This window comes from Rhea americana, unplaced genomic scaffold, assembly GCF_003343005.1.
Source record: "Rhea americana isolate MKP2758 unplaced genomic scaffold, rheAme1 scaffold_2, whole genome shotgun sequence".
In the NCBI taxonomy this organism is placed as follows: domain Eukaryota; kingdom Metazoa; phylum Chordata; class Aves; order Rheiformes; family Rheidae; genus Rhea; species Rhea americana.
This window is the reverse complement of record NW_028186149.1, coordinates 7,980,264-8,001,991: the sequence shown is the minus strand read 5'-3', so window position 1 is coordinate 8,001,991 and position 21,728 is coordinate 7,980,264. Positions and strand designations below refer to the sequence as shown.

Genomic DNA, 21,728 nt, shown 5'->3' with positions numbered 1-21,728 from the left:
AAAAAAAAAAAAAAAAAACTTCACACCTCATCTTATCACCAAAGTGATAAGCTTTTTGCCTTATCACTGCTCTCGTTATTTAAAGCGCTGCCTTCCTCTTTATTTATACCAACTTTCTTCCTCCTCCTTTACATTTTTAAAGAAATTTTTTAAAAAATCAAAAGTAACCTTTTTGCTGACGTTATTCTCACAACACATACTGAACGGATCTGAAAACATTAGATTTGCCAAACTTCTCCTGACTGTTGAACCAGAATGTAAATATGGCTCCTTCATTTATATAAGTAGAKGGTTATCTATTCGAGAAATGATGCTCGTTGGAGGATTTTCCTAGTGAGAGTAGTGAGAGAAATTTGAATTCGTTTTTGATTTTTAAAACATCAATTCGCAGGCAATTTTTGGACTTATAATTAAGCATGACGCTAATTACTTGTTTACAAAGGCTCTGCAAACGTGTGGCTTTCACCGGGGAGACACTGCAATCTGCGCCCAGCCAGGGACTCTCCTCGCACAAGGGGGCTTTGGGGCCCTTTTCTGTTGGGATCAGTGCAAACCCAGCTGAGAAAAGCATCCTGCACACCAGAAATATGTCATCAGCGAATATCTGGAGTTTCAGTCATTCTTCATTCATAAAACCTGCAGTTTTGTGTTGGGCTGTTAGATGATCCCAGCAGATATTCGTGAAGTTCAAAGAAAAATCCCTTTAGGATTTTTTTTAAATTAGGAAACTGTGATTAAAATAAGTATTTCCCTGTTTTATATATATATTTAACACCATTTGAAAGCTGGCTGAAGTTTAGAGCCTCATATTTAACTTTATTATTTACACAACGCTAAGACATGATGGCATGGCCATGCCTGCTACTCCGGCACGAGCACCGCGCGGTGCCCTCGCACTCACCGAACGCGCCGATCCTGCAAACGCACACAGCATGTTCAACTCTACGCAAYCAAACAGTCTCACGGAAGTAAAGTAAAAGAAAATTAAATCAGTAGCAATAGAAAGATTTGCTTTTAGTCACGTGCAATGCAGAATCCATAGGMCTCCCCCAGCCCGGCCGCGCGCCCTGCGCCAGCTCAGGGCCCTGGCTTGCTGCAGTTAATTGCATCAAGTTGAGCRCTTTGCAGCTGAACTATGGCTAGAGGTGGCAAACGCCACGTCTAAAGGCACCTTYGCACATGGGCGCAGGGGAGCCCATCGCCCGTGCCCTCCGCTTTGGTCAGTCCAATGCGCTCTACACCATTTTGTTGGTTAAAATTATTCCTAACTACTGCATACTCCAACAAAAATAAACAGAAATCCCAAACAGAACTATGCTATTAAACTATGAATATGCAGTTAAGCTTAGAAAATGAAACCTTCTGAAAACACAGACTAGAGGGCAAAAGCTTTGTCCTGGTTTTCAGCCACAAAACTGCAGTTAGGGTAGTGTAAACGCAAAGCTCCCCACCGGTGGCACAGCTCCAAACTTGCACTGGTAGGAACAAGACAGTCTAGCTAACAGTTCCACAAGTCCTACACGAAATACCGCCTCTTGAATAAGATGTTTTTACTGTAGATAAAAATATTAGCACATTGCAAATCTCCAGCTACCTCAGGCAGGATTACACTGCAGTTAGAAATACTGTTCTGAGGAAAATATAGACACGGACTTAGTTTAGGTGAGAAAGTTCTTCCTCAAGCATTACACCCTCTTTTATCCTCACGAAGCATCTGTGTATTTTCGGTACCTCTGCTAGCCTATATGTGACATCTATTTTTTGTACAGATGTGAGCAACACGGGATCATGGCATCAGCTCCAAAAAGGTTTACCAGAGCTGTTCTCTTCTACCGAGGAGAATACAGTCTCCATTTGAGTTTTATTTTAGTATGACTACTGTTTAATTTGATTTCTCGTGCTAGCTGCAACTGCACTACTGAAGACCTAGTATTTTCACTAGAGCTGGGCTATTCTGCTCTTCGATTATCATAAAATCCTGTATTCTGAACCTGTCTTCAGACAGTTATGTGAATTACTTGTTTGCTGTTAGGTGGATTTATGCTTTTCATCTTAGCCTGAACTTCTCTCTTGAGCATTCACATAAATTATTTTGAACGTGTTCAGGAGCTAAACATCCAATTGTGTTATGTTAATATTACAAGATATCTATATTCACACATCACAAAAGAATATCCTATAGTTTACTTAATATTTTGCATTATTATATAAATATGAGTCTTCATGCCAATGCATTAGTTCCTTTTTCCCCTTTGTGTTTAACTTTAAGATTGTACTGAAATCCCATTGATGCAATAATTGAGGTTAAGCATGTGCATAAGTGCTGTTTGAGATGGGCCCCTATTCCCCAAGGTGCAGTTCATCTCTGGTAGATGATGGAAGATTGCTTTACTCTTTGCTCATTAATATAAATACATTTTATCCTCTCTTTGCACTAGCTATGTGCCACAAAACCATTTTTATGATTGTTTCTTACAGATATGCACATTTCGGGAATATTCCATAAAACTGTATCTGGAATGACACCTGAAAATGCAGTAATTCATGCTTCAAATACTATTTGGGGGGAAATAAGCATTTCTAGCTTTAAAGTACTTTAATGCACACAATAGGGCTAAGTTAAGATTAGGCACTGAAGTTTAACTCTATTTTCCTGGCTTTGAGCTTCATTGTGCTGACTTATTATTCGGTTAACATAGTTTATACATAGAATATTCGGTAAAAGGTTTGTGAATAAATGATTCTCATCTCCTTTTTAAGAAAAAAATTGGCTCCATTACAGGACAGAAGAGACATCAAGCTAAAATTACATGAAGTCATAATCCTCTATTGAGACATCACACAATGACATTGTTAACATTAGTATGCAATATTTATTATAAATAAAAGAGGCTATTGAGGCTTTCAATCCATAAGAAGCTCTGAGTAGATGACTTCATTGTAGGAACACAGTAGAGTTATAATGAGGATAAAAGATTTATTTATACATAAATACGTTCTCATTAGTAATTCTGCACTAGCATGTAACAGATGCAACAGTGTGAGGGTTTATTTTTTTAACCATTGTTTGCATTTTGACAGTGAAGATTTAATACAAATAAGGAATTAAAAATGACTTTATTGTACTACATACTATTAGTTCTCATGAACTAAGAATTATTACACTTTTATGGGATACAGTAAGGTCCCATCATCCCATAAGACAGAGATCCAGTGGGCCATTAACGTGGATGCTGGTAAAAAGGGGAGTTGTTTTTGAAGAGGTCTTTCCTGCACATATGTGCAGTATATTCATGAGGCACCACAGCATGACATAAAATTTCCTAACGATCACCTTTGTATTTTCTCCTCAGTAGTATTTTTGATATTTTACTTAACACCACTGTGAAGAATTAACTCATGTTGTACAAAAGGCACCCGAAGAACCACCTGCAGACCCCACTGAGATCTCTCACGGGCTCTGTGCTGTCGCCTTATATACTATCTGAAGAAAATTCAACTCAGCTTAATCCCAAACCCTTTGTCCTACCTCGCTTTTTCTTACTACCATCAGTATCTCCTCTCTGGGGCCTGGGTTTCCTTTTGGATTGTTGTTTCGCATTGACCTACGTCATACAAAAACTAGCAAAAATACAACTGCTTCAAAGCATGCGTCCATACTCAGCATTTTACTGCCATCGTTTTGTTCAAATCCCACTCTTTCTTTTGAAGGCAGCTTCATTTGTCATGTTAAATTTAGTTTAGAAGGCCTATTTGTAGAATAAATCTACTTGGGGATATTTCATTAATAATAGAGTTGTGGTACAAGAGTAATCATGTATATGTTATGCAGAGAACAGTCTGTTTAACTAGAACTCACCCCACCACTGCTACTTAACAAAGTCACCAGGAAAAATAAATGCTGTGTGTGTGCATTTGTGTATTTTATCTTAAAAGCCTGAACTTCATTAGGTATTCATTTATCATCTTAAGAATTACATTGTCATAGTTCATCTCTTTCTAAAACTTTGTAAGTTGATTACATGTAAGCTGACCGATAAGAAAAATCTTATTCCTATTGAAAAATGTATCCTTAAATTTAAAACCACTGAGATCTGTTAGAAAAGACCTTACCAACAATACAGAGACACCATCAGAAGAACTCTACCCCACCTCCAAATGTGGATAAAACACTTATTTTTCCTGTTAATTTCAGCTGTTCATTTTCAGCAATAGAACCACAATTTCTTTTTACTGAAAAATGAAGACAATCCTAAGAAAAATACTGGTTTCTGCAGTCAATAGTAACCAAAAATGAATTTGCCAGTTCTTCAATTTTTGTTTCTATAAAATACTATATATTCTACTGAAAGCAGATTTCAAGAAAATGTTTTAAGTTGAAAAGCCATTTACCATTTAAAAAGAAAGGGGATAGTTCCAGCTAGATCAGTTTGAAGGAACTAGCTTTACTGTAAGCTTCCAACACAGCTGATGTAAGTTATTTTCATTTTCTACAGGTTTTGTTGTTTACAGAGATAAGGATAAGGGACATATTCCCTTCTCTAGAGCTGTTAAGTCCCTGCTGCTATATAATGGACTAGAAAATACAGAGACTGTCTTAGTTTAATATAATAGCAACATTGTGCTGTTTAAATCCTATTACTCTTGGTAACTGTGTCCAAATTTACTGGAGTTATGAGGAAGTTCTAACCCATGATACCTCCACTCAAATACCCCTAGTATTTTTTGCATCCATCTGAGATGAGCATCTGAAGGAAGCAGAAAGATGAACTGCATAATTTAGGTGAGCTCCTTCTCATTTAAAAAAATTGGTTTGCATACACAACCGTATAGAAGTGTACAGTACGTATTTCCAGACTATTCATTTGGTATTCACTAAATGAGCTTTGGCACGTGAAGTGACAAATTTTTAAGTATTCCCAAATTTATCATTTCAGTCAGTTGGTGCTAATGATGCACAATACAACCAGGCTTGAAAGCTACTGCTTGCTATGTTACCCTTCAGTCCAGCTCTTCACTCAGTAACACACCCATGTCCAGTCCAAATCCCATTAGAAGTAGTGGAAAGATTCCCATTGATTTCAGTGGAAGCTAGATCAATACAGATGTTAAATTCAGTTATTGGACAAATATTATTTTCCTCTGTTTCATGCATTTGTCAGGCATACAAATAACCCAGTTTTGTTTCTGCAATGGGTTTTTCACAGTAATCTAGTGGCTGGTATGTTTGCAATCTGACAAAACAGACTTCTCTTTGCAGAGAGTGCATATACATTTCCCCGTTTATCTCAAAAAAAAGTCTCAGAAATCTATTCAGGACTCAGTGCACGTTCTTTCCTCTTCACAACTCATTTTCCCTTTTTTTTGTGTGACAACCTAGGCAATAATTCACAGCTCACTGGGTCTCCTAAATAACCCCCTTTATATTTACGTGGTAGGCATTCCCCCATTACCCAGCAGGATCTGGCTGTATTGGCAGGCAGTCATSAGGCATTCTTAAGACTTTGGGGCTTTAACACACCCTTCTCTAGTTCGTGTCTTTGAAAACACCCTGTGTGGTTACCATCTCAGCAAACATATAGTGAATCTTGACAACTCAAGAATAACAAACTCTGTCATTTTGTAATTTTGAAGTGGTTCCTTCTTTGGGTCCCATCCAGACTCCCCCATGAAGTCTTTAAGACTCAGAGGGCTTTCACCCAAGGGAGGAGTATTCCTACGTTCTGCTGGAAATTAAGTGAGCTGCTTGAGTTTCTTTGCTGCAACTTTAAGTGTAAACTTGCTCATTTAATCCAGCATCACTGAGAGGTCAGGTGGGGGGAACAACGCAGAATCACTCCCTCTACTGACGAACGGAAAAAGTCTAGTTCAGAAATGAACAGGAATAAAGACGGTAAAATGCATGAGGAGAAAGCAGCTCAGTCTAACTCTGTACAACGTGTCACTAAGAAGATGCGATCTAAGCAAGAAAGAAGGGCCAAAGTGCCAGGCCTCACACTGCTGCTCTGGCCGAGGAAGGCGCCAGGCAGCTGCCCTCCAGCACCGGGCACCCTGGGGACCCACTCTGCAGCGTGCCGCAGCGCTAGGTGCTCCCTCAGCATTCGCACACAGGACCCATCACGGCACGTCCATCCACACCCACACACGTGCACCGCCTGGTAACTGCACCTCCTGCAAGTCATCAGCAAATGGCAAGCTGTATTATGGACGCTTGTAGGAATATAAAAGAAGAAAACAGAGAAGTTGATTCCTATTAGCGTTACTGAAGTTTGGCACTGGCAGTGCTACCCGCACTGGAGAAACACCAAACCAACCTGGAGTGACATGTTGCCAGGCTGGCCCACAGCACTTTGCATCCTATGAGCCTTGAATTTACACAAATATCCCAAACTGGACTTGTTTACTGAACAGATAAATATTTCAAACTAATATACCAAGAGTACTTAAAACAGAAAAAAGAAAAACAAAAAACAAACAAACAAACAAACAAAAAAACCCCCCAAAATAAAAAAAAACCCACAGAAACTGATTTGCTTTTGAGGAAAAGGTGGCCATCTTCCACTTCACAATTGGATTCCTCTCTTTTTAGTATTATCCGAAAATACAGTTGTTGTATAAGTTTTCCTCATGAGGACAAGGGGTTTCATTAAACAGTGCCCCAAATGTGTCATATATAATGTTATTGAGTATGTCAAGATTCAAGAAGCAAAGAGGCAGAACCCAAATAATTACAGAACTTCAGGTAATTGTATTGGTTGTATTTTTTCTAATCGCATCTTTTGGTTTCTGAATTTTTCTCCTTCATTTTCAAAGTTTCTTCATGTGTGATATCTCAGTATCATTTGATACTGTTTGATAACAATGTTTCTCTTAAACTATTTGTTTGAAGTTCAAGCGAATAGAAGCAGCTTCCTATTAAAAGAAATCCTGGATGCCGAACAGTATTTTAGGATGCTAATTGCTCATGTTACTAGCCATCCATGAAGCATATGCTGAAAACACTCTAAAGCATTCAAAAGTGCCTCTCTGAGTCATAAATCTTTTACAGGTACAATTATATGAGAACAGCAATAGAAAAAGCACATTCAACATCTGGAGTCAGATGAGTTTACTGAAGTAAAATTGCAAAATTAAATTTAGATGAACTTAATTAAAAAAGGGGGATCCAATTTAGTATGGACATTCATCAAGTTTGCATTGAAAACCTTTCCTGCCTCAAGAAAATATAATGAAGTACGAACACAAAAACCATATAAAGGCTGAAATGAAGTGTGAAGGCATGGTCAGATACAGAAATGCAAACAGAAAGAGCTCTCTTTTTCCCTTGTTTTAAAACACGCACACACACACACACACACACATACTTTTGCTTTAATTGCACAGAATATTGAACTATTTATTGATTCTATACCAATGGAGGTAGTAGTCATCTATATACCCTGATGGTCCTTAATCCTCATGAAACCTGTTACACATTTACAGAAAACAGGAACACGGAACAAGGTGCGGATGCCTCTCCGTACATACGCACAGTTAGTCAACTGCTGCTCCTGGAGCCTAGTGAACTTCACCTAAAAGTAGGTGTATTTGTTAATGCTTAAATGTTTGTTTCCTGTCCTTAAGTGATACTCAGGTTGCTCCTGCTGAAGTTAATAGGAGCTTTATCACAGGACTGGGCCTTTGATGACTTGTAATGGATTTTCATTTGCCTTAGTTAAGAAGCAACAAATGAGGATTTTCTGTTTTCCTTTACTAGATCGTTAGTGTCTTCTGTTTCCAGGCGAAAAAGGTCTAGTAGTTCAGTACCAGTGACTTCTAGTTTTCACAAACTCTGTCTATTGCAAACAACAGTATTGACTTTCAACCCTCCAAGTTATACTGCATACAGAATTTAGTGGTGTCAAAAAAGAAAAGAAAAGAAAAAAAATTATTCAGATTGTATTATTTCTTTGCAAAATTGCCTTGAAAATTTGTTGTTTTGCACCTTGAGCATACGATCAAGTGACGCGGTAAGTATGATGTATTCTTGTATTTCTAACAAAGAGCAATGCTAGTACAGTATGCTCTGCGGGAGATGCTGTCCTTTATTAGGGACATATTCCAAGTTTATGTAAGTTAGCCAGCAATAACAACATGTAATCTGTTTTCAGGATTCATGACAACACATTTTCATGCTCATTTTTTTATGGAAAGAGTATGACAGGATAGGAAAACTACTGCTGAGGCTATCGTTGAACTGAAGCAGAGGTTTCATTGAACCGTTCATGTTCACAAGAGCAGTCACGCCAATGAGGATGCTGTGCTGCAAGTATCCTATTTTACAACCCACGATCCTCCATAGCCCTCTATAAGCTTTGCTTTTAAAGAGTAAGGAAGGTGGCATGTGAGACACACACTTGTGTAGTCCATATATTTATTTTCCTTCCTGCTGGAGAAATTACACAGTAGTTYGGGTGAGAAGCAGCATGTTCAGTGGGGGAATGGGATTCAGGGCAGCTCTACTGGGGAGGGGAAACTTTGCGTGTTTTCCTCCCTCTCGTCTTCCCTAGCACTGCTTTTTGCACTGCGTTTGTCCAGGATGAAGGGACTCAACCTCAGGGACTGGCTGCCATGACTGCTTAAGCACTGGCTGCACTGACACTGTGCCCACACACACAATGCCGTGTATGAAAATACTACTGGGCACATCAGATAAGGTATGCAGAAGTGAAAAATGGAAGAGCTGAAAATCAGCATCTCCCAGGACTGGCCCCAGTATAAACACAYAAAGCAGTTTTCTACTGAGATGTAATAATCCAATAAATATTTCTTAATGCTAAGTTAAGAGGGATGTGAGAGCTGATCAATATTTTATTTAAAAAAATGCCGCATAAATTAGGGTATTATTTTGTAGCTATTTCTTCTGTGGTCATCTGTTTCAGAGACAAAGGCTATTAAAAAGTATTAAGTATATTCGCTGAGAATTAGATAACCTATGAATGCCTAACATGGTGAGATCTCTATTGTGAGTATTTGGAAAATTGTGATTACGCACCATAGATTACGCATGTGCTAGCACCAGTTCTGCCAGCATTTTATATGCTGAGCAATGACTAAAATAAATGAAAATATTTAATGCAAGTAGATGGCATAAAGGTGAGAATCAGCTTGACCAAAATCTCATCACAGACAATATTAGAATCTAAGAATTAACTCCTCCCTACCCCAAAATGTGAACATTTATACAGCATGTGTTTTTCTGTTACAGTGTAAGAATTACTCTGCAATACTCAATCACAGTTTTATAGAAAATATATTCCAATTTGGCACAGAATTCTGGTGGGACCTCACTGTTCTCTCCTCCTTTTCATTGTTACTACAGCAGACAATTTCTCTTTGTAGAAGAAATCCTGAGCTTTCAGATGCAACTAGATAACACCCTCTGCAAGGTCTCCACAGCAGCACAAGGGGTGTGGGACAGTATCTGAGAATCTGACTCAAGGTTTGGACAGTCAGATTAGTTACAAGGTCAGCATCAGATGGGAAAATTATTTGCAATTTTGCAACTTAGTCGCTCAGCTGTCTACAAAAGGAAATTACTGAAATTTCTTTTCTGTGTATTCTACCTTCTCAACGGAGGCTGTCCACCACCCATTCTATAAATGGTTGTGTTCTTCAAAATTTACAATATCAAACCTTTCAAGAGCAGTCACATTAATAGAGAGAACAATAAAAATTGTCTTTTTGGGGTTTACTCTGAAGAAAATTGCTCAAAATCTGTGTCCTTAGTTCAGTTTCTTGCAGATCAGTATACGTTCTTACATCTCAGCATCATTGTAACGGTCAAGGAGAGGGAGTTTATTTTTCACACAGATTCATTTTTAGTGCAACATGACAGAAAACAGTAATATTCTAATGTTGTTTACTATGACATCTTTAGATCTTACCACTGAGAGCAAATACGAAGATCCTTAAATTGCTGGCATCAGTATTCCTGTAGAGGCTGGCACAAATTCAGATGGGTGATCCTGCCAAAAGTCAGAGGAAAATATTCATCAGACAGATGATTATTTTTAATCACACTTTCCCAGTACCCATGGAAGTCTTGCTTTATAAGCAGGTTTACTGCAGGTTTAATGATAAGACCACAAAAATAGGTCTGAAAGCAACACATCAGCACGTTGACTTTTTGTATGACTGTGAACCTGAATATTGATTCCCACAGGGTACTTTCTATAGAAAAATTGTCCTTTCATGAAGGCAATGCAACAAATTCTACCAGGAAAAATAACAGTATATTGCATGATTAGTTTTAATAAACTGTGTTAGAAAGATGGAGAATGGAAAAACAAACAAACAAAAACGCACGCAAGTGGCCAACCCTAAATTAATGGACTATATACTCACACACAGTTCGTTTCCATTCCAGATCAAAGATGTTTTGAAGTTCAAATAAATTTGCCTACTAATAGTTTTAGTACGGGATTATCTCTCTTAACATCTAAAAAATAACATTCAGAGCTGGCATTTAACAGCTTATTTGTATTGCAGCACTTCAGGGATAGCAAACTTGTAATTTCTACCATATGTGGAACATTTCTTTCATAACAGTTTTGAAATTTCTACGCAAAAAAGCATTACGAGAAAACCTCTTGCAAGAGGGCTATTTTGCTAAGTGCGTGTGTGTGTGTGTGTGTGTGTGTGTGTGTGTGTGTGTGTGTATAATTATTTTTGCCACAATAAATTCTAATTATCTTTAATTAATGTACCTGATATTGTACACATAAATATGCAGATGTATAAATTTGTTTCACTGAGGTTTACATGGTTGATTTCTCAAATTATTTAAATCACTTCTGTTTAGGAGGACTATCTTTAAGTGAAAGCAAAACCGAAATGGATTTGATGACAAAAAATAACATAGGCAGGGGGAGCAGTGTGCTTGGGTCAGACCAGTTTTATTAACCTGCAGTACTCAAATCCAAGTTGCCTCTATACAATAACAAATGATCTTAAAACCTCTGAAACCTTYAGAGCAAATTCAAAACAGGAAAGAACTATAAGGAGCTAAAGTCAAGTTCTAGATGAGCACCGAAGGTCTCCACATCTCTTCCTTCCTCTTCAAGCTCTCAATGAAAATATTGCCATTTTCACTTTGTAACAACAAACTCTTTTCTGAGAGATTTTCAAAGACATGTAAGTGAACTGTGTGTCTAATTCCCTCAGGCAGTTTTGCAAAGTACACGATTAATATATTATATAGCTCCTTATGCATCAAACCATTTCCCAGTGCACTTCACATTAATCTTTAATCTAGACACTTTAATCTTCAGATCTTCATACAATAATCTTCAATGAAAGGATCTTTCTGGGAGTTTACAGTATATTTAACACAATTTTAAAACTACTAGTACACTRCCCCAGCTTTTAATACCCAGAAAATGTTTTATAAATTAGATCAACTACAGCCTGGCCAGGGTTTCTGTATTTTTAATATCTTTGGAGGGAGATTACAACAAAGGGTGCTGGAGGGATTGACTTCACTGGTGAAGCATCAGTTTGCAATACTGTAAATCACCCCAGACCCATAGCTGCRGAGCCCGGAGTTTATTCAATGCTTCACATTTTCCAAGGTGAGGACTGGAATCGCTGCGCACGTTCCTGGGGAAAACAGCATATCTTACAGCGTGCACTACTCCATCTTGGCAGCTCGCTGTGTGCACATCTGGCCACGGACATAGTTTCCATATCTGTGTTTTTGCCAACAATATTAACTGTTAGAGCAGTGTGCCAGGCCCATCCTGCAGGGATATAGCCCTGACTTCAGCTCCTCCCAGCCTTTCCTGTTCCCTTCAGCGCTGTTTATTTTACCATAACACCTCCAAGGCCTAACCGCGGCCCAGGACCTCACTGCACGAGCCCTATCCAAATGCACAGTGGAAAGAAACCTCTAAGAATTTATACAGTAGATTTAGGACACGAGGCATTAGCTCAGTATGGGGTAGAAGAGAAAAAGAAGATACCATCAGTTATTATGACAGGCAGTGTTTTTTTTGTAGGCATCCTGGCAAAGGACTTTGAAGGGAGATTTGAAGAACCCGTTTTGCAGGAGTGTCTGTAGAGTTTTGACGGGAGAAAGCAGGAAGGTGCTGTCTGGAAAGTGAGAGCTGAGGTGGAAACCGATACTGTGACTCAAACTGAGCCTGGAGCTGCTGTTTTCATACGGAGTAAGTGATGACACAGAGCGGAGAGAGGGAAAATAAGCTGCCTGAGAGACAAAAGGGGGAGTTGCATATCACATCAGAACGATACGGCCAGAAAGCAATACAACCAAAAAAATGAGGCTAGGGAAAGGGGCTTTCTAAAAGCATTATTTGAACTAGGTAAGATTATCTTTGTCAATATTTGAGAGAAGAAATTTACAGTAAGAGAACTCCAAGTTCCAAGGTGGATGGACTGGAAAGCCTACATATCAGACCTTGGATGTCAGCTGGATTTGAGGTGGTAAAGAGAAATCTCAGTTGAAGGCAATGCTCAGGCTATGAGTCTGGGTGATAAATGAGATGGTACAGCTGTTTAAAGCCACTGTGAGAAAGAGTAATGGAGAAGGTTTCTGGAGGAAGAGTAAGGACTAATGCTTTAACCATTTTGGTTAAAATAGTTAAATTAGGAAGAAGGGAAAGAAGAGTCAAAATCTGACTTTGCTATAAATATCTGCAGCTGGAGAAGGCATAGGGCAGATTCACCAAATGGTGTGCAATGGAAAGGATGGAGTCACGGAAGCTAAAGAGAGGATCACAGCAAGCGTATCAAGGTTGAGTACACCCTGAAGGATCTGAAAGGTTCAGGTGGTCAAACACAGAGTACTGATCCTCTGATTGGACTGCAGAAAGTTATTAGAGACTAGTTTGAGCATTTTCCATTGACTACAAAGAATGGAAATCAAGCAGCAGTGACTGTAAAGTATGTTCCATGCATTCAGAGATGAGAACTTATTACAAGAGCATGTGGGGTAAAAAGTGGGACATTAGCGCATGACTGAAATGCGAGGGGGGAAAAAGAAAGTGACCGAGTGGGAAAGGGGAAGAAAAAAAGAAAGGATAGGATGGGCCTACCAGATAAAGTAGAAGAGCAGAGGAAGGCAGCAGAAGGAGAACGTCATACTTTGAGAGAGGTCAGAGGCTGTTTCAGGAAGGGAGCAACAAGCAGAAGGAGGAGCTACGAAGATCCTATCATATCTATCATTTTTCACTAGGAATAATCTGTCAAGATCCTTTTCAGAGTTAGAAATTGTGGTAGGAGAAGAAGGTTTAAGGAATGAGTCAAAGGTGGCAAAGAGGAGATTAGGATAGTGGATATAGGTTTCAATTACAGCAGCTGGGCATTTGACAGAACAGAAAGATTCCTCTCAGTTAAATAGAAAGAATAACTGCAGCGGAGCAAGTCAGCTTGGTCACAGGATTTCTGCCAGAAATGCTTTGTTGCACAATACAACAAGCAGAGAAAACATCTATAAGAACTGTGGTCACGATGGCTTTGAAAGATTCACAGAGAAGGCAGACTCTGAACTCGGTCAGTTCAGGAACATCGCTTGCTTTTGTGCAAGACGGCCAAGGGGAGGAGGGACAATAAAGTCACTGGACATTTGCCACCCATGCTAGACCAAGTCATAAGTGGTTTCTAAGAGTCTCATGGTATCTGTCACAGATGAAAAAAATTTGACACATGGATGAGTTTAATTTACCATGGAGCTATAGCACTACAAAAATGACTGCAAAAAAGGACAAAGTCTGAATACYTGGTTTACGTTCAGACACCTGAACWGGCTAAAAACATCAGCATATTTAGTCCCTGTACACTTTTTATCTTAGAAAACTCCTATGATTTGTATTTTGAGGAAAAAGAATGTATGAAATATTTCATATTCATGGGATATAACTACGTTTCAGTGGGAGGACATGAATACTTGATAASCTGGGCTGAAATCTTCCATTTTCTTCGTGGTCAAGTCCATTTTAGGGTTATACAGATGCATGTTAGCAATCTTACCACATTTCGGGTAACACAGAAGGATTTCGGCACAGGCAGTATAGTTCCGAACAGAGGCAGCAGCAAGCCCCTCAAAGTGTTGGCAGACAAACAGCTGATACAGTGTCTGAGGAAAGCTGATGTTATGATTTATATAAGGCAAATTTACAGTCCTGGGAAGAGCGAGCGAGCTTGGGGATATTATGAATACTTATGTTCCAGAAAGCTTAGTGAAAGTAAGCCATTGTAAGACATTGAGAATGGATTTTTGGACGAAGATATTTTCTTATGAATGATTAGGATGAAACTTAACACTGCCTTGGCAGAGCCAGGAATTGAGACTAAAGCAATGACAATGAGGGAAAAAAAAATCAAAATTGTTGGTGAAAAAACTTCAAGAGCAATTTCCACAAGTAACATCCAAGTGTGCATTCAGATGGGAACAAGTAGCTTAGAGGCCAGAGTGGACATTTCYGTGAAGATGATATTTATATTGCAAGTCAGAAGGATCTGGGATGGCACCTCTGACTTCAGCTCATTAACTTGTATGTCACATATAATGGTATCAAGTACAACAAAGAGAAAGGGCTTAAAAGAGAAATCAAATATTCTTGACCAAATATTGACAAGCACTTTTAAAAACTGAGAGATGAGAAAGAGCAGTAAATGGTTAAAGAGAKAACACCCTGCAATTTGCTGAAGGATTATTCATAACAATGCTTAATTTTACATCTTAATGTAATCAACTTGTCTGAACAGGTTACCATAAAATACTCATTAATTTGCACATGCATTAGATTAATCTGTGTAAAATACCTGTGTGACACAACAACACGCAGAAGCCAGCAGCCCCAAATAAAAAATTTTAAAATGAAATTTCTAGATGTTTTTGTTGTTCTTTATGAATCTACACTTCATCTCTTTCCATGTAATGAAATGCATTGCATTTAAGTTTTCCAAAATAATCATTTTTTATTTCTTTATACACAWACACGTTAAAAAGCTGCATCTGCCTATCTACCTAGACATAAAAATTGATGCTCATGATTTATTAAGAGTGAATACAACTCAGTGCAGCAACGCCTGCTAGTACATCTGAAAGTGGTGTAATACACTGGAAAATTACTGTTGGTGCTATTTGCTAGAAATAATGGAAATCCAATATTGAACTGGTTACATAACTTGGATATCACAAAGTTGCATACAGCACAGAAAAGCTACATTTTAAAGTTTCATGGATTGGGGGCAGGTGAGCAGAAATGAGTTACGTTTAACACTGAACTGCTCTTAATGCTGCGAAATATATGGAAGTAAGGTTAATTGAAAATCTAAAGCAATATAAAAGTAAGTTCAGCCTTTAACAGAAATACATATGGTATATAAAGGTCCACTGAGTCTAGGTGGATAAACAAATAATTTCAATGCACATTAGCTGAAGAAATGAAGAAGCAGAAGCAGTAGTAGTTTTTCCTAAACTAGAATAATCTGAAGGAACTCACCAACATGGAAACAACTTGTAGATTATTTTCTTTCTACCCAGATAGAAGAAAGTCCCTCACTTCCCTTTAGAAAAAGTACTTCGTTGACTACAGTTATGGTCCCCCTAGGGACAAGGGGGGTCTTTCAGGGCCAGAGCTTAAAGAAGAACATCCGGGCTCCCCTGTCAGTCCCTGCAGCCCGGTGCCCCGTCCTGCAGGCAGCGGCGCGCCCCGCTCCGGCGCAGGAACCGAGGGTCAGCCTCTGCCTGCCAAGACGGCTCTCCTTCCTCAGGACGTGTGTTTGTGAGGATGGAGTTGCTCGCGCTCTCTAAGGATCCACAGGGATCACAGTCTAAGAATTCATTACAAACCACCTGTATACATTCCTTGCGCTTGTGCCCCACATTATTCTCAAAAAACAGTTAAATATAAACATATATATGYGTGTGTACACACACACACAYGCATATATATGTAAAAAAARTTACAGAAGTGTGTTCAGAAACCACAYATCCAACTCTCTGCAGTGCGCTGCCACATAAAATGACTGCAGCATTTGGTTCATCTGCTGCAGGGAGAGGTGGTGAAAAGACCAAGCCCACTATGCTCTCTCCATCAGTAGGCAGCAGGTAGTACCCTGAGCCACACACAGCTGAACCTGAATTCTTCTCTCTCCACGTATCAGTAGCATCTTCTGAAACATACCCATCCCCCCTTCCCATAAGAATTAGCCTTTTCCAACAAAACGCAGCTTACTTAACCATCATCTCTACCCAGCTTCTTGTCCAAAAGGATGCAGTTGAGATCTGACTAACAAGCACTTGAATTTAATCCGAGTTATATGCCAGCCAGTTACAACCCTGGAGRGACACTGAAGATACCAAGGCAGGGAAAGCTCTTACAAAGCAAACCTCGTAATAAGGTGTCTCGCCAAAATCAGTGACCTTAACTTTGAAGGGGTGGCCCTCTACCYGCTCAGAAAAAGTGTTTAGAGACTTAATTGCAAATGGTATGCTRATTAACAAAAAGCGTCGAAAACCCAATAATAATGATACACAACACTTTTATGAACAGATATTACTTGCTTATGGTGGAAGAGCTCTATGCCATTATTTATCATTTAAAATGACAGCTAATAGAACAGCTTTTCTTTTGTCATTTCTGTATCAACACATCCTTAGCTTTTACAGCAATATCATGCTTYCCTACTTTTGTGCTTAATAGGCAATCACGTCTTTTTTTTCTTTTTTTTCTCCTCCTGTTTCAAGACTGTCTTAGAGCACACTACATAAAGACTTGAATATTTGGAAAGATGTATGTGAAAAACAATGCCTGTATTTYATTAGCTGCACGAGGGCCAACTTAATTGCATGTCTAGCACATGCACATTTATATACAACTGCATGTGTGATACTTGTTTATAGTTTTGGAAACTCTGGCTTTGACTAATGGTGTGCTTGCTGTACTTAGATTTTTCTTGCCAYTAATTTACAAAGGGTGACTATAATCCTTTGATTTGGTTGTTTAATAGCAGTACGTTACTCTGTTAATGGGATCTGAAATATTTATACAGGCAAGGATTCAGCACCTTTCAAAACCTATTTTGTGAGCTGGAATATCTCTGACTTAAAGCCATTTCTTCCTCTTTCCAAGAGGGTCAGACCACATAACTAACTGTTAACAATCATGTTCGAATTATAACTCACTTAAACAGAAATTGTTTAGTTAAGAGCTAGAAATGAAATACCTAAAAGCAAAGTACAGCATTTAAGCTTAATTTCATCTATGGATGCAATAGGACATTTACTCTAACAAGAACATTCCTGAGTCTCTGCGTCTGTCCCACAGAAACYGTCCGTCCCTCAGCCCCTGCATAGCAATCCTTTGCTGTGGGCCCAATTCTTGCTCTAAACCTCTTTTTCCAAACCTGACTCTAGACAAAAAGACTCTTCTCTTTGGCACAGAGAAGTATCAGTGTGAATAAGTATTTACGCCATCATTTCACTCCTAATAGAATTAAAATTCTCCTTTATAGCTCGAAAGAGAAATGATATATCAACATACACTTATTTTTCATCTTTCTTCTGCATACTTAGTTATTTCAAAGGCATATTTAGGTATTTCCTCCATTTCAGAARGCTCCCTTTGAAAATGCATTTAGATGAATGTTACCCTTTTCCATGGAGATTTGGCTAAACATTTTTGTTACAGCAATTTTATTCAGCATGGTAATGCAAYCACGGTCCCAGGAGGTTCATCTTTCACAGGATGCCTGCCCGCGGTTCTACCTGCACAGTTGTGTTGTGGCAGCCTTCACAGACAACAACATACAGGAACGGCAACGCGCAGCGCGGCACGGTCATCGGCCAGAGGCAGGCTCAAACCGCCCCCTCCACCCAACTTGTTTTTAATTTAAATCTAAATACTGAATGCCACCATCATGCTATGATTGTACTTCATTTCAGGAACCAGTGGGCATAAGCTGCATTGCTCATTCACTTAAAACAAATAGTTAGGAGATTCCAAGAGCCATTTCCATATCCTAGACAAAGCAGAGAACATATTACTACTTTTCAGAGGAAAGGTGAAACAATAGTGATCAAGCTGCGAACTGAATAAATATAAAGCCTGGGAAGTGATTTACTATTCTAACTGCAGCCAGCAAGCAACAAAGTCAATCTCTTTTGTGGAGGCAGTGATTAGTGAGTGTAGTTGACCTATGATACCTCCCGAGTTTAATCCAATGGTTTGCACATTAAGCTAAAGAGTGAACTTGCAGAACAATAMGATTATTCTTTCTGATGCTATTCCAGGTTCTTTCAAAGATCTCTTTCTTTACAATGAAGTTTTGTGAAGGGCTATATATAACTAAGAGGTAGATTAAAATAATAATTACTAGCAAAATTGTAATATAGGCCAAGTTTGCATGCCTTTTATTATATAGGACACTGATAAAACTGTCACAAGTGTCTAAAAAAGGAGAGTGCTGCTAAAAAGGCTTGTAAACAATGTTTCAGATTTTTCCGCCCCTGAAATACTTTGGATATTAGACTACTATTCATTTTAATAGCTAGGCATTCARATCCCTTCTGCAGCTTCCCCATGAAGTTTTTTTCACAATTCAGCTCTTTTATTTAAAGAAAGAGTAAAGAYAGCTGATAGGCTTTAGACGATCTGGGAATCTAAAGGCTTCACATCTACTATCATGTCATTTCCAGCTCTGGGGCCGATTATCATCGTAATGTGTTGCATCTAGTAGCATCCCATGTGTGACAGGCACCTTCTGAGCACCATTAAAGGCACCATCTCTTAAATTAACCTTCTAAAGGACACACAAAAAAAGCAACAGATAAACACGGGAAAGGCAGAAGAACAGAAAAATACCAGGACCAGATAGCAGTGGCTATCGCCCAATAAAAGGCAGTTTTAACAGTTACCATGTAGTATCTTTACAGGTATATTTTGCTTTGTTTTTTCCTTCTATGTGCAAGTATGAAGACATACAGACAACTCCAGATAGAATCACAGCACACTCTGAGCAAGAGCCAAGTGTCCTGAGTAATCCCTCGTATGAGAACGCCCGCCGCAGGCAGCTTGTGCACGTCACGGCCGTCTCCCCCAGAAGAGCATGCCTTGGCCCTCTTCTGCCACTCTTTGCAGAGGGATGAAGGCAGTGTAGCTAGAGCAAGGACCCAGAAAACGCACGCAACAGAGCGGGCTCATCCTCGGCCTTCCGCGCGCACCAGAGCGGCGGAAGGGCACACAGAGTCGGACTGTAAGCCACCACCCACTTCGCCTGTACAGGAACACTCGGACCCTGGCACATCGCGGTTACGCCAAGTCTAAGGGATATTGCGGCTTCCCCACCATCTGCATTCCTGCAGCAGGACTGTGGCGGGYGGGACAGCGTGGTTCACACGGCACAGGCGACCACAGGGTGAGCACCAGCATGAGCTTCCAGTCCCGGAGCAGAACTGAGCGCCCCGAGACCAACTCTAACCAGGCTTTTTCTGTAGGTATTTGTGGGCAGGGTGGGAAACTTGAACAGATCAGTGAAAGTAATGGTTTCATATGCAAGGTTGTTTGTTTTAAGGAAGCAGAAAGTTTGTCCTTTTAAGTATTGTAAAATACTGCTATTATTATTAAATTGTACTATACTTCATTAATGTAATTACAGTAACAACTCAAGAATTTTGTCATATATCTAGGCTCTACTGAAGTAAAAAACATAAAACTAAAGACTCAGTTGAACATTAGACTGTTTCATTAGTGCATTTAAAAAACATAAAACTAAAGACTCAGTTGAACATTAGACTGTTTCATTAGTGCATTTAAGTCATCTATATCCTGAATATCAAATGTACTTCCACTCATGTTAAGTTATCTTTTAAGAACCAAGTTCATATAYAACTTTCCACTCAAACTTCTTCGGAGTAAAGCTCTTAAGTTCTCATTAAATTTTTGTATGCAATTTTGTTCAGTGACCAAATGACCAAAACGGACATCAGTTTTGCTTCAGAAACTAGCAGCACAAAGGACTTCAGGATTTAGCCTATCAGTTACAATGAAGAGTTCTCCCAAATAACTCTGGGGAAAAGCTAAGCTAGAACCCAAGAGCTAACATATTTGCAAGCATAATTTAACGTGTACAGCCTTTATCCAAAGAGGAGGGTTACTTTCCCCACGCCTGGGGACATTCAACAACACCGCAAACAGAGAGCACTGCTCTAGCTACGTTTCCTATTGAAAGGAAACATTGATCAGTGGCAATTGTACAGAAAGAGATCAATCTTGGGAAAAAATGTTGAGGAAAAACACATAAGCTTTTCTACAACTCTGCTGACACTCGCATTTGGCTCTAAATAAAAGCTCTTCTCTTGTCTTACCTCTGTACATTTTCAAGTTCTACTCCTGAAAATCTCTGAACTAGTTGCTAGGTAAGTTCAGTATGCAGCCTACATCTCTGCCCTACTCTGCTCTTCTTAAATCAAGCTTCTTCAGGAGAAGTTCACATCCAAAATAAAGAACCAAAACTTTAATATAGCAGCTCAAACTGCCATCTCAGTAATCTCAGTATAAAAATATTGCATTGAAATCATTAGTAGTATTTTTAATCTTTGAAGCTTTTATTCACTTCAGGGCAGTCTTCTATAATTTTTAGTCCATCCTTTTCCAACGTACACATACATTGCTGTAGCTTCAAGAATGCTGAAGGCTATTTACTTAAGTAAATCTTGAGATTTACTACACAGAGAAACAGAGGTATGCGACAATTGCAAGGCCGTGAAAACAAGGAGTCACGCTCTGGCCTGGGAAACAGAACTTGAAAAAATGAGGTTTGCCGTATTTCACCTAGCCCATCGCTGAGGAGCTGGAAGATGAGCTGCAAAACCAAACCTCAGCAGCTACCACAAAGCACAACAGGTTTTGGACGTGTCTCGTCCTTAACATCACAGCACTTTCTGCATAGGGGCAGGCTAATGCCCATATACAATGCGGTTTTCATACAGCAGAAGTGTCCTGGCCTGTCCCATCATTCCCAGGTTTCCTATGCTGAGAATCGATTCTCTCTAACTTCCTTTGTAAAAGTACCCTCATTTGTTATATTCAATAGCGGGGCAAATACAGCTATCTTCTGATTTGTTACATGTGTTTAAAATAAGTAAATGAAAAGTATACTTTCCAAAACCTTTAATAAAATAAATTTCATTCAACAATTTTCAGACTTATTACTTCCTATTAATTTTCAAATTCTTTATTTAAAATTTGTATTTTTAATGTAAATTGACAGAATAAAAATGCCTGCCTGCCTAAAACTTTAGTGGGAGTTTGCATAATTTTTCATACTGTACATTAAGGCTGGTCACTGCCTTACAAATTCAGTAGGAAACTGCTTAGTCCTGTTCTGTGACTGTAACTGTTTGGGCTTCAGGCCTGATTGATCACCATCATTCCTTAAAAAGTTCTGTGCTATCTCCTGCTACTGTCCGAGCTTAAACATATTAAAATCCATAGGCAAATAAAGGAGAAAGAACAAACTGACTGCCATAGAACGCAGAAAGAACTTATTTAAAGAACGCAAGTACCTTTACTAACCAGTTGTAATTCGGGAGTAGACAAACGGTGAAAGGGCAGCAGACTCCACTTGGCGTGACTGTTCTAATTGCGTATTTCATCTGGGACGCCATCAACTGGTTCCCTTGTGAAGAATATTCTTTTTCTGTCCTACAGAATTACAAMGAA

The 21,728-nt window shown here is 39.1% G+C and overlaps 1 protein-coding gene across 3 annotated transcripts in view; it reads right to left on the bottom strand.

The window, feature by feature from the left end:
• Positions 1-21,728, bottom strand: part of SEMA6D (semaphorin 6D) — a 219,933-nt gene that overhangs the window by 117,163 nt on the left and 81,042 nt on the right. For all 3 annotated transcript variants that reach the window (XM_085303407.1, XM_085303408.1, XM_085303409.1), the window contains exon 2: positions 9,927-10,007. The gene's annotated coding sequence lies outside the window, so the exon portion shown is untranslated. The remainder of the gene's footprint in view (positions 1-9,926; positions 10,008-21,728) is intronic.